The 10,158-nt window shown below is 45.6% G+C and overlaps 1 pseudogene; it reads left to right on the forward strand.

Annotated features, from left to right (window-relative positions):
- The first annotated feature begins 4,737 nt into the window (after positions 1–4,737).
- On the forward strand, positions 4,738–9,250 carry LOC129682319 (hepatoma-derived growth factor-like; annotated as a pseudogene).
- The last annotated feature ends 908 nt before the right edge of the window (positions 9,251–10,158 follow it).

Raw genomic sequence — 10,158 nt, forward strand, 5'->3', positions numbered from 1 at the left:
CAGCCTCAAGTGTTTTGTTATAATAACAGAAGATGGACTAGTAAACACCTCATGTGACCAAGACTCTTTAAGAGTCCTATGCTTTGTTCCTTTAACAGGCCCTCACAGAACTCTCAGCAATCTTGTGATAGGCTCCACACTCGGGGTGAAAAGGCCATCATGCTGCAGCCCTTTCTTGGGAATGAATCATATTCATTGTTCTTTGTATACAATGTTGATGACTCAACTCTGGAAGCTGCCTTCTCGTAAGATGGCCCTTTCCTGGTCCGGTGAGCAAAAGATTTAGATGTACTAATTCAGGTTAGGCTATAATTAGCTAATAATGTTCTCACTGCCAGATAGCTCTGTTAGATTGTATTAGTCCTCATTACTAACTCATTTCTCTTTTCACCACAGTTATGGCCAACACAGCCTTCAAAGAACATAGACAAGAAATAATTTTCAGTTTTTTTAAACTGTTTGTTACTGGGTTAAAAGCTGGCTAACTGCCCTTATTCCCTGACAGGTACAGAAATACAGAAGACTGTTTCGCCCAGAATACTTCTGTTAAAAAACCTGCTGTGTGCCAGCTACACAGTCTCTGACCAAAGCTTTGTATTCAACTTGATCTCTTCACAATGTAAATTGTGCCATCCTCCTGCTTCCACTCTCCTAAGCTTCCCCAGCTCTCTTGACACTAAGGCCTGAATTTTTAGGACATCTCTGGAGGGCCAAGAAAGGGCTGCAGCTTACGGCCTTTTCGCCCCGATGGCGTGGAGCCTATCACAAGATTGCTTAAAGCATTTGGTGTGGACCGTTAAAGGAACAAAGCTTAGGACTCTCAAAGAGGGTCTTGGCCACATGAGGTGTTTACTAGTCCATTTTCTGTTATTGTAACAAAACACGTACAGCCCAGCTCATATCCACTCTGTAGCTTCATTCTCTACAACTTTCCAGTGATCTTTGCTGTTGCTCAAACGCCCATCCCAAGCATGCCCCTCCAGCAGGTTTACACTTGCTGCTCTTCCTTGCTGGATGCCTGTTTTCCAGCAAGGCTTGCTCTCTCCTCTCTTTGAAGCCTGCCGTGGCCACTCAGTTCTTGTCATTGCTCACCCCGCTTGCACACTATGCTCTGCTTCTTGATCCTCAATCTCCGTCTAAGTTGTCCCTCTGTCATTCTGAATGTGCTTCACAAACACAGAAGGCCCAGGACCTATTAAAACTAGTCGCAGAATAACGCAAATACGTTGTTATCCCCGCCCCATTGCTCTGCTGGTGACACTTGTCACGATATTATGAAAGCAGCGGGGAACAGCGCTGCATGGGGCTCCTCAGAAGCGGTCCTATTCAGACACAGAGTCGCACAAGGAGAAACTATTTTCACGTCAATTTCATCTAATTGGTGGTGGCCCTTTCGATACCGCGTCAGAATTAAACCAGCAGGAGTCTCTGGAAGTCAGTTGTCATATAGAACCTGAGCTTGTAATGATACCGTGTTTCACTAAAACCCCCTGAGAAGCCTGGCATTCCCAATGTGCCTTTTACCCACATTGGTGGCAATACTGGTCCTTAGACTCCTCTGCTAACTAACCAGTCCCCATGTAAAGGTCTTAGTTTCATGATCCCTGAGGATGCTTTGCAAATAAATAATATCATTAAGTCCAGGTCTTGAGCACATATTTTTAATCCTCTAAGAATATGCGCAAATCCCTCTGCCATCAACTAAAATACATCGGTCATCTCAAAGGAGGCTACGTGTGCCATTATTTGAGTTGCTACCTTAACTCTCTGGCTGTTGCTTCAAGGAACATGATTTTGCTCGTGACTGTGTCTCCTGACAGACAACTATGCTTGCTTGGGCTTGGGTATCTCACAGGTACCTTCTAGAAAATAACTGTTGGTATTTACAGCCAAAGATAAAATACAGGCTTTCAAGTAAAAACTCTACATGGTGAAAACTTCTAGCTTCAATTTTCTAACCTCTATGGGCTTTTCTGGTGAAAACAGTGATTGATTTTAATTAAAAAAAAAAAAAAGCCTTTAATTTTCAGCCAGGCATGGTGTCTTGTGCTTATAATCCTAGCACTTGGGAAATGGAGGCAGGAAACTCCATTTCAAGGTCATCTTTAGCTGTATAATGAATTTGAGACCCTTTGTTACATGAGACCCTATCTTAACAGACACAAAAACAAACAGCAACAAACAAACAAGCAAACAGCAACAGCAACAACAAAACAGGGCCAGTAAGATAACCCTGTTTTATCTTTCAAGCCTGATGACCTGAGTTGGGTCTCCAGGACCCACATGATGGAAGAAAAGAACCAATTTCTGCAAGTTATTCTCTGACCTCCACACATAGGCCCTGGTGCATGCTGACCACCTCCTCTACTCCCCTCTACCACCACACACATATGCATGCAAAATAAACCAATGTAAGCATATGTTTATGTAGAAGGAATCTCTTGTATACTGAATAAATGCAACACCTGTCAATTAAAAAAAAAAAACCTAAGGCCTATAACTTAGGCAGAAAATAGGGGTGGGGCATCCGGTAGGCAGAGACGATTCTGGGATAGAGCCAGAAGTGGAATTCAGCTGGCAAGATGGGAGTAAGGTGGATGCATGGTGCCTAAGCTCAGGTAACCAACCACATGGCAGAATGTAGATTAGTATAATGAGTTATTTTAAGTTATGAACTAGCCAGAGAAGAGCCTAGCAATATGGCCTAGGCATTTGTAAATAAATATCTTGAGACTCATGAGTCTTCATCCCAGGAGCTTGAGGTCGGGAGGGAAAAAACACCCGTAACATAATGGCATCCTATTATTACTTATTTAAAAACAAACAAACTACGTTTTGGTATCAATTTATCACTGTGTCAACAAGCGGTGTAGCTGATCTCGAAGTGTGTCAACTTCAAGTATGCCTACTTGAAAGATCTGCATCCTGGGGAAACTGCTTCTGTTTGAACAGTCAATGCATGGTGGAGGAGAAAGAAGGAAGAGGGAGAAGAGAAGGAGAGAGAGGAGACAGAAGGAGAGGAGAAGGAGGGAAAAGAGAGGGGGAAGCAGAGGAGGAGGAGACTGTTTATTGCCTTTCATTGTCTTCTACCTTCAAAAGCGGCATGTTCCAAAAGAATAAAACTGGAGTACTGCATGGAGCGTGAAGCAGACAAAGGACGGCAATTCCACCCAATACCCAGGAATGACACCATGGACATTTTGTATAACTCTTCAGTCTTCTTTTACATGATAGCTTAGCACTATCCCGGTGCTCACATTTGGTGGTAAACAGGGAGTCCACCTACTCCATGCTACATACATTTTCTTTATCAAAGTAAATATATATATATATATTTTTTTAATTTTTATTTTTTTTAATTTATAAAGCATATAGACTAGCCCATCATCACCATCTAGGATTTATTACAACATCGTCTGTGTAGCCAAACCCCTTTATCGGGCAGCCTGGTTGTTCGCACTTTTCCGTGCCACACGCTGACAACCTTAAACACAAACTGTGCATTTCTTCAATTATTTCCTTGGAGAGTTACCAGAAATGGAATTATTGGGTTGAAAACACATACACAATTAAGAAATTTTTCATCAGCCTCATAAAGATATAATTGGCAAACAATAAACTCAATTTGTTTCATGTGCACAATTTCATGATTTTTGACAGGTACCTAAATCCAGGGGAAGAGAATATGTAGGAATAAATAAATAAGCAAATAAATATAATAACTAAGCAAATAAAAAGTAGCTTGTGAAGTCATTGCTGCAGTCAGGAGAATAAAAAAACGTCTATCAACTTTGTGAGTTTTGGGGCCCTTTCCTGTGTGTACACAGTGTGTGTATGTGCTTATACAAGTGTGCCTGTGTGCCTGAGTGCCTGTTTATGTGCAGGGTGTAGGTGTTTAAATATAGGGTCTCCCACTGGCCTGGAGCTCACTAACCTCGGTTACCTGTTAGCATTTTGAAGGGTTTTTAATAAATAGAATAATATAACATCTGACCACTTTCTTCAGTGTAATTACTTTGAAATTCAGTCACACTGTCCTATTTATTAATGATGTATTCCTTTTTAACATTGAATTTTATTCCACTGTAAAGACAAAAAAATATGCTTCTAATTTTGACAGTCTTGGTGTAGACTATAAGGTGGGTTGTAGACTTTTCTAAGACCCTGTACCATATAAGCACGACCATCTGAAGTGTCCCTGACCATGTCCTCCAAAATTTCCCTGTTACAATTCAACATTCTACCCTATCAACTTCCTAGCCTCTGACTCTCCTGGTCCCCACACTGAGTTCTGGGAGAAAAAGACACCCCCCCCCCACCAAACACACACACACACACACACACACACACACACACACGAACCAGGAGAAGAGACATCTGAACTGGCAGATGAGCTCTGCAGAGTTCTGGTTCTTCTCTCCCACCCTGGCATGGCCTCCTGTGGCAGCAGAGGCTGACAGTGACAGAACCCATCATTATATGACAGTCAGGACAAGGGGATAGCACAGTTTTCCAGACTCATAAACAAGTGCCATCTTCTTCCTGTAACCCATGTGAACAATGCAAGAATGCAGACAAATAGGACAAGCAAGCAATCAATCCCACTTTTTCTTTTTCTTCCTTCTTTTTTTGTTTTTGTTTTTTTGTTCTGTACTACTCTGTAAAATCATCAGGGGGTTGACTTCCAGGGACTGACTCCTTCTGTCACAAAACTTCTCACCTTAGTGAGTTCTCAACATGCTTTTCCTGAAGGCCATTGCTGCCATGTTCCTTGAAATAGCTCTGCGTCTTACCAGGATCACTGATGCAGAAGTCGGGTGACCACAGGAAAGCCAAAGACAGGAGGGGGTACTGGGGACCTGGCGCCACAGTCAGGAGGGCTGAGCAAGGGAGTAGATTTGTCCTTCCCCTCCCTCAGATGCCTCTGAATATATATCCCCCTGGGCATTTCTCCCCAGAGCCACTTCTGGGGGCCAGCCACACTCTGGTGCTCATTGGTTTCCCACTAGGATGAAATTATTGTCCACTCAGTTCCTGGAAGCTAGAAAATGTCAAGTGGCCTTGTCCTCCTGCATGGAATCCAGAGCTGGTAAAGAGAAAGGACTCGATGACAGACAACTGCCTCTCCATGTACGGCGAGCATGAGGGATATGGAAGGACTCTGTGGGATGACAGAAAACAGGTTCTGTTTTAGAGTGGAGGCAGAAGAAAAAGGGGCATTTAGGAGGCCTCCACCCCCAGATAGGGATGGATAAAACAGTGTGATCCAGATGAGCAAGGTAGTGGGTCCATATTGTAGGCATCAAGGAGCAAAGAAGGGAGGAGTTGAGTCAGAAGAGTCACAGAAGGGACGGTCCATGTGGGAAGCCACCAATATTACTGTGGTCTTTAGGGTCAGACCTGAGCCCTGCAGCCCTAACTTGCTAGGCTTGGCCAGCCATCCTCAACATGCCAATTACAAAGACAAGTTAAAGTAAAGGAGATCTGGTCACTGGCCACATTAGGAAGATGAATAAATAAATCGGTCCAGTGAGCCCCAAATCCATCTTCAAGGTCCTGACGCTGAGGGTTAGGTTTAAATAGAGGGCAAGCAGCCCTGGTCAGGGTGTGGTCTCCATCGCTGAGCCCATCTTTGTCTCTGCTTCATTTCCCCCTGCAAAGCAATGAGCCAAGTCGTCAGAACTGTGTGCAACCTTTCTGCAGACAAGCTCCTCCCCTGGCTGACACGAGGGCTTTGGCCTGTGCTTTTTTCAGTATGAGGCTTCTGGGGAAATTCCACTTCCTTGGTACAGTTTCAGTGCTGTGGTAGTCAAAGGGTGGGGCACAAGTGTCTCTTCCAGATGTCTTCATTTCGGCCTGGACAATTCCACAGAGGCAAGAATGCCAGTCTGTACAGAATCTAGGGACCAGGCTGGGTTCTCTAGGAGTGTGTGTGTTTGTGTGTGTGTGAGTGTGTGTGTGTGTGTGTGTGTGTGTGTGTGTGATTGTGTGATTGTGTGTGTGTGTGTGTGTGTGTGTGTGTGTGTGTGTGGTTAGGGGCTAAGCTGGAGAAACAGGTCAAACCACAGCTCTAGAAACTTGCGACTTCAAGCTGAGTGGGAGACCAGGAGTCCCTTGAAAGTTTGTGTGTCTGTATATCCACAGTGACTAAGACGGCCCAGGCCAGAGCGGATGGGTAGATGGGTCACAGGGAATTATAAGAATCATGAAAACTGGTATTAAAGGGCTAAGTGTATGAATGTAATGACTAGGTAAAGGCAAAAGTGTGGGGTGGCAGGGTGTTGTGGGAGCTGAGGATGAGGAAATCAGTAAAGGTGTCCAGACACCTAGGACAGTGTGCACTAGCTATGGCCTCCACACCAACTAGGACCGGCAAAGCCAGTTTCCCCTTCGTCTTCAGTGGCCAGCGCAGGTTCTAAGACAACAGTGGTACTCAGCAAATGTATCTGAATGAAGAATCAGTCTAAAGGCACAGTCGCAGCTTACGTCAACACCCTCTTTCTAGAGGACATCTACAGGGCACACCGAGTCACAAATGGAGGGGGTTAACCAGAGAAGCTGCACAGAAAGCCTCAGTTAAGGATAGTCTCCTGTCTCAGTAGCCTGAGCTGTGCAAGGGAGCATGCTAGTTAGGGACTCATTCATATCAAGAACTGAGGATGTGAAATGACTGTGGCAGGACGGAACTGCATCCTTGTCACATCCTGGACTATGACAACTCACAGGTCCCATGGAGAAGAATCCCTAGGAGCCTGATGTGGAGGTGAAAACTTGGAGAGTTACTCCAACACAGAGACAGACAGTGAGTGAAGCCCATGCTACAAACATTTACAGAAAGCCCCAAGCAAGGAGAGACTCTGCCAGGTCAAAGGCAGCCCTCCTTGCTACAGCAGAAAGGCATCAGAGAGACTCACGAATCCTTCTCTGAGAAGGGGTAAAGCCAAAACCACACTATACCTGAGGAACTCTTAAATTTATCATGGCCAATAAAACCATCACAAATATACATCAGACACACATATTTGTAGAACAGCCTCAGTGAGGGATGGAAATGGACAAATGCTCCCCATTCCCCTTGGCTTTCATGAGTTACTGTTGAGGGCTTCCTAGCTCGGGGATCCTCGAAACATAATTTGAAACTTCTCAGTTCTCAAACTCTTCACTGTAGAAGCACGGTGATACCGACCTTGGGGGATAGCTGTGGATCTTGCTCAGATAATGCATATAGTGTGTGCTCAAGAAATGGAGCATTTTATCATTGAAGACAGAAACCTCCTGATCTAAGTCAACTTACACACACACCATTAGCCTGGGTTTTGTGAGAATTAAATGAGATAATAAAGAGCGAGTTTTGCATATTCAATGATTGCCTTTACAAAAAAAAAATGGGCAATGGGTAAACAGGGAGGTAGGAAGGAAACACGAGTTCCCGACTTTGCTCTAGGGAGGCTGAGGGTTTTTCTGACAGAGCACATGGGCTTTACTTGCACTCTGAAGCCTGTCATTCTAGCTAAAGATCTGTGCACTGACTGCTAGAGAGAAACAAACTTGGGACCCACCAACCCGGGGACCACCCTGGAGTCTGAACAGACGATGGAGTCAACGGCCTCTTGTTGACATAAGAATCTGAACCCCTGAAATTAGGCGCACCTGTCTGCTGGCCACTTAGCCTTTCAGTCCTTCAAGGTGTTTCATTTAGTCTGCCAGACCCGGTACGCCGGGACGGTCACTCCCGCAGAGGTCCTGCCCGCTTTATGACACAAGCTAGGGAGTTAGGAAATTGCAGAGTATGGGGAAAGTAGCATGAGCCAAACATTGGTCTGGCCACCTACTACCCATGGTGTGGTCTTCTCCTAAACTTAGTTTTGTCTCTTATAAATTGAGGTTCATAATCACAGACCAGCTCTTGTGGGTTTTTGTTTTGTTTTGTTTTGTTTTTAAGATCAGAATAATCGAATATAAAGCTTAAATATATAAGGCTATCCCTATAATTTATAGTGTATTCCTCAGGATAGGATAGGCTTTGTTCCTTCAACATCAGAGCCTTGTCTTGTTCACTGGTGGATGTGGCCTGGCTGGCTTTAGGGGCAACTCTCCTTCACACAGTGAGTCGGGGATCTAGGTTCCCTGGTCCTCGAGGGCTAGAGGTTCCCAGGGCTACTGTTTAACATAGGAAGAGAGAAGTGAAGGCTTACCCAGGATGCTAGTAAATGTTCACACCTCAGGACAGTCACACATCAGCTCTGCCTCCATTCCTTTGGAGGCACAGTCGCGTGGTCCCAAACCCAATGCAGAGAAAGGTAGAAAATGTCTAGGTGCCTGTGGGATAATTAGCCAATGCTGCTGCCTCAGCTACCCCAGTGTGAATGGCAGAGTTCTCATCTTCAGGGAAAAATTGGGGGTGTTATTTCATCGTTTTAAGCGTTTTCTTTAGTTGAAAAAAAAAATGTCGGCTCTGGAGTGAAGTGTCAAGAACACAATAAGGGAGCTTGCCCAGCAGGCATCCGATCCTCGTGGGCTAGCACCCACTGCCCACCCATGTGCACATAAAGCCCACTCCACGCTCCACATTCTGCTCTTCGGCCCGTGCTGCTGCACTCTGCCTTCCTGGAAGCCTGCACTTCCAGATTGACGAGGCTGCAGGGAAATCAACAGCCAACAAGTACCAAGTCTTTTTTTTTTTTTTTTTTTTTTCTGGCTGGGGAGGGGACCCAGGAGACGCAATTCCTAGGTCCCAAAGGCCTCTTCTTCCCTTACAAGGAATCCAAGGAGAAGTTTGGCATGCCCAACAAGTGGGAAAGGTACAGCGAGGGAGATGGAGAACAACCCTAAAGTGAAGGCCTCTGGCTAACAGTCCTCCCAGAAAAAGAGCTGTGTGGAAGAGCCTGAGTTGGAGCCTGGAGCCCATGAGGATGATGGTGATAAGAAAGGCAAGGCAGAGGGTAGCAGTGATGAAGAAGAGAAACTGGTCATCGATGAGTGAACCAAGGAGAAGAATGAAAAAGGGGTGCTGAAGAGGAGAGCAGGGGACATGCTAGAGGACTCTCCTAAAAGTCCCAAGGAGTCAGGAGACCATGAAGAGAAGGACAAGGAGGTGGCTGCCATGGAGGGTTTGAGGACCCTACCTATAGAGGTGGAGAAGAACAGTAACCCCTCTGAGCCAGATGCTGGTCAGGGACCTCCTCCAGAGGAAGAGGTTGCCAAGGAAGAGGCTGAAGCCCAGGGTGTCAGAGATCATAAGAGCCTGTAGCCGCCAATGTTTCCAGAGGAGCCCCTGCCCTGTTCCTGCTGCTGTCTGGGTGTTACTGGGAAAACTGGAAATCCTTTTTCCACCCAACCCGCTCTGCTCCTTTGCTCACTTTTGCTCATTTTCTTGGCCCTCACCTCCAGGTCCCTCCCTCTACCCTGTGATGGGGCCATGTTCCTCGGGATGAGATGAGGCCATTGTATCTCCTTAGATTTGTTTCCTAGGGTCTCTGTTGGGGTCTAGGCTGCTGTTTCCATGAAGCTCTTGACACCTCTGCACCCTTGCAGGCATCGCAGAACTTCTGGCTGGGTTGGGGCATGAGTGGAGGTGATTATAAACTTGAGTGTGGGTCCCTGAGTGGCATCTCCTGAGCTCCTGTCTCCTGGTCCCACACCTATTTTCCCATCTGCCTTCATTCAAGAAAGGGGACACCATGGGAGAAAGGCTCCCATCCATAAATCCTTGGTGATTTTGAGAACACTTTTTTTCCTGACCCCAAGTTTCAAGGAATTTAACGTCAAGTCAAGACTTTGGTTTTTCCAAGTTGTCAGGGCCAAGAACCCAGAGAGAGCTGAGATCTGAGGGACTGGCTCATAATTCACATTGAGCAAAGGTCTCTTTAGATCTCAGGTCAGAGATGGTAACATGGGGAGATGCTGCTGCCTTCTTCCCACTTCCTACAATTCTCAAAGCCAGCCCGTAGTCAGGTATGTCACCCAGACATAAAGGAAAGGACATATTAAATTTTTTTAGGAAATGTTTTTAATAAAATAAAAATTAAAAACAAAACCTGTTAATCCCATCCCTTTACACTCCCTATTCCTCTCACTGCTGGCCCATTTCTGTGGTGTACCAGGAAGCTCTCCTTCTGTTCGGGGTTGTGGCTTTCTCTTTGGAGCTGGGCCTTTGAT

This window comes from Psammomys obesus, unplaced genomic scaffold, assembly GCF_907164565.1.
Source record: "Psammomys obesus unplaced genomic scaffold, mPsaObe1.curated_primary_1811, whole genome shotgun sequence".
In the NCBI taxonomy this organism is placed as follows: domain Eukaryota; kingdom Metazoa; phylum Chordata; class Mammalia; order Rodentia; family Muridae; genus Psammomys; species Psammomys obesus.